General features: G+C 40.6%; 1 protein-coding gene across 2 annotated transcripts in view; it reads left to right on the top strand.

The window, feature by feature from the left end:
* The first annotated feature begins 620 nt into the window (after positions 1 to 620).
* Positions 621 to 3502, top strand: part of SLC51B (solute carrier family 51 beta subunit) — a 16726-nt gene continuing 13844 nt past the window's right edge. The window contains exons 1-2 of one of the 2 annotated variants that reach the window (XM_019533815.1): positions 621 to 730; positions 2714 to 2929. The gene's annotated coding sequence lies outside the window, so the exon portion shown is untranslated. Of the gene's footprint in view, positions 731 to 2680; positions 2930 to 3502 lie in introns of those variants that run through there. The other variant, XM_019533816.1, reaches the window with a different exon arrangement.

The following is a 3502-nucleotide window of genomic DNA, read 5'->3' as shown; positions in this document are numbered from 1 at the left end:
TCATATTCTGTATCTGTTGTAACTAAAAGCCTACCTGGATATAAACTTTACTGCAGAGTTAAAGCAATGGTTTTATTGCTATTTAAATGTAAAGCTCACAGACTTTGCTTTTCTATTGGATTTGAACTCTGCTTTGGTGCACGGCAAAAAAATGTTTAGTTATTCTGTAACTAGGCACTTGGGGTCAAAGACACAGAAGGAATTAGAAAAGGGCTATATGAACTGATAAGCAAAGCTAAAATGCCAAGGACAGAGTCTAATTTTTTCCTAGAAATGCTGAAGACAAATTTGGGGAGGAGTGAGACCACACAATCAATGCCCCAGCTGTCTCTCTGCTTCCAAACCAGACATTGAAAAACATTTCCGAGACATAAAAAGGTATTTTCAACTGAACAGTGCATGTGACATCAGTGGATATATCAAGCACAACACCTATGGTAGTTGCTAAAAAAGGCAGCGTACATACTTTTTACCCTGGAGAGCATTCAATCTGGCTTGGGCAAGGAATGCTGTGGGCTGACAGCATTGCCAGGGCATAAGGACTCCAGATATTCAGTGGGAATCTTTGGTTTAATGTTCACAGACATTGGACAGAGCCCAAACAAATCTTCAGCCAGGCCCTCTTCCTCCGAACAGCAGGCCTTAGCCCTTTTTCTAGCATAGAGCTGGCACTGGAGCAGTTATGCCGAGCTGTTGAAAATGCAGGAGGAATCTTCTGAGTGCCACGCAGGTGAGTTTCCAGCCATTTGTTTTCTGCAGGCCCCCCTGGTGCAGGACACAATCCAAACCTTCGTTATGGAGGAATTGTTCTGGCTCCAGGCTCCTTGGGATCTGCAGGAGGTTAGGGCCTAATAATCAAGCTTCCTATTTAGATACCTAAATAAGATGCCTCATTTTAGGAGCTCTGGTTTGGAAATGTAGGCAAATAGGGCCAAGTCCACCCTGCCTTGGCTTTGAGGCACCCACTGAGGAATATAGTAGTGTTAAAACATCGCTGATGATCAGCTTCATGAAGGAAAGATCTTAGTATTAGCTGCATCCTCCTTTCTCTTGGAGACTGGACTGTGTCTGGGCCAAGATTTCCCCTGACTTCCTCACACCAATGTTGAATTGAGTAAATAAGGGGTGCACAACAGGACTGGGTCCTGCAACTGGTGAAACTGCTTGTTGAAACTCTAATATACCAATAGATGCATCATTTTGTATGAACAGTGACAAGGAAGAGCAACGCTGTACAGCGGCCCAAAGAATGGTGATAAAGCCGCGGCTGGTATGGCAGGGACTTATTAAATCATCCAACTTGAAAGAAGGAAAAGTACTACAGGAAGCGTAGGAGAGAGAATACATAAGTTCCAGCAAATCCCCTAGCTTCTGGCTCTGGGTCTGTCTCCTTGGACAAAGAGAAGAGCCCTCCATACCCGCAAGGAATGCATTTCAGAATGAAAAACTATAATCCTGTTGCCTGCCAGCCTGAAGCTTAATAGTAAATCATATCTGTTTGGAGAGGCTAAGTGTCTGTTGGATAAGCTTTTATTGGGGCAGGCAGGGATAGTTCTGAATTGCAGAGGGGGGCTCAGCAGATGAATCGTTCTAGGACAGCGCCTTAACGTAAGCGGCTTTAATTCGAACTGGGAAATGCATGGGGACTGCAACCAGCATCCCCAGATCCTATGCTATTAAGCAAGACCTTGGCTGCTAAGAGCCTGACTGCTGCTTTGGAATGTACTTTTTTCTTTTGGCACATTTGTTCAATTTTGGGCTAAGATACTTAGGTTAGACGAGCAGAAACAAAGCTAATGGGCTCCTGGGGCATTCATCCTTTTTTCTGAAATCTAGTTGTCAAAAATACTCCTTGCTCAGATACTATGCCATTGCAGGCTTTTACTGCTGATAGTGCTGCTGCAAGGATCCTGCTCTACATAATTGCCATATTTATACTGCCTTCAGCCCTTCTTTTGTAATGCTTGCTGGATGGACTTCAGTATGTTATGTGGTGCAAACAGTTATTGTGACATACCATATTATCCTTTTATGAATAAGTGTTGCCATTCTTTCTTTGCGTAACCCACACTACCTGAACATAACTTGGCATAATCAAACTTGAAATTTAGAAATAGCGGATCAGAAAGGACCACATTTTGATTTGGAGTTGTAGGCTCCCTAATGCCTCTCAAAACAAGGTTTCTTAATAATGTGTCTATTAATATTTTATTATTAATTATCCACCTTACTTACCCATGGAGATGATAATATTGCATTTCCTCTCATTGGTGCTTTGGGCTTAATTCCTGAGATTATTCACATTTGCAAAATGCTTTGAGCTCCTCAGCTGCAAGGAGCAATATAGTAATGATTATCACAATAATTACGATTGTTGTAGCCATCATTGTCATAATAAGTATAATAATTCAAAGGATAATAATTATATGGATTATAATAATAAGGATGATGATGATCATAATAATAATAGCTTCATGTAACAAAGTCCAAACCAAGAAAATAATATATGTGTGTGTGTGTATGTATGGCAGATATATCTTTTTAACCACAGAGCACTGTTTCAGAATGGAATTTTATTCACACTTCCCTTTTGACATGGATTATTTCAACAGCTCAAATAAAGAAACAAATAGTTCTTACGCTTCATCATAGGGAAAAGTTCATTCACCCTATGTTGCAAGTGGCCCTGCTAAATGTGGGTGTGATTTTACAGAACTTTGACAAAGACGTACCTGTTGGTTTATTGCTTTCCACATGACTGCAAGTAGCTGAATGAATCACTGCATACGACTTAAAGAAAGTTGCAGCAAAGATCGCCCTGCTAAAGGGAAACGCTGAATTGTGCTCCACAGAGAGAGGAGCCTTCAGACACCGACACAGGACTCAACATGAGACTATAACTAACTTCTCGAAGAACGACTTATTTCTGGTGAGTGAACCTTTCACTGTTTCTAAAGGGAAGCGTCCTTAGCTTTCTCAAGGGAGAGTGGAAAGATTCCTTGAGATTTTGTGTCAAAGGTACATGATGGTCTTAAGGAAAGGAGGAATTGCCTGTTACTGTCTGAGAAGAAAACACAACAGGAAAAACGTCTTCAAACGTTTAAGCTGAGATATATGGGAATCCTTGAAAATACAATGCAAATGAAAACTGTTTAGTATCACTTGGATTTGCTTCCAAAATTTTAACTAGGCAAAAGATAAGAAATGGTAAAAAAAAAAATTGTTTTTTAGAATATTTGAAATATTAGAGCTTTGCTCTGAAGATACTGCCAACTTTGAACTCATCCTACAGTTTAACTTCCTTGGACATAAATTAGTGACTCCTGTTTATAAGATATTGCTGGTCTGTCAGTCCAGTACTTGAGTTAGTCTGGAGTCTAGGAGAGCTGTTTCCAGGTACTGTATGTGGAATGACATATTATCCAATTTAACTGTTCAACATCTTCATTAACGATGTGGATATTGGAGTCAGGAGTGGACTGGCCAAGTTCGCCGATGACAC

Source organism: Crocodylus porosus, unplaced genomic scaffold, assembly GCF_001723895.1.
Source record: "Crocodylus porosus isolate Cpor-Errol unplaced genomic scaffold, CroPor_comp1, whole genome shotgun sequence".
Classification (NCBI taxonomy): domain Eukaryota; kingdom Metazoa; phylum Chordata; order Crocodylia; family Crocodylidae; genus Crocodylus; species Crocodylus porosus.
The sequence above is the reverse complement of the archived record's forward strand: the minus strand, read 5'-3'. Positions and strand labels throughout refer to the sequence as shown.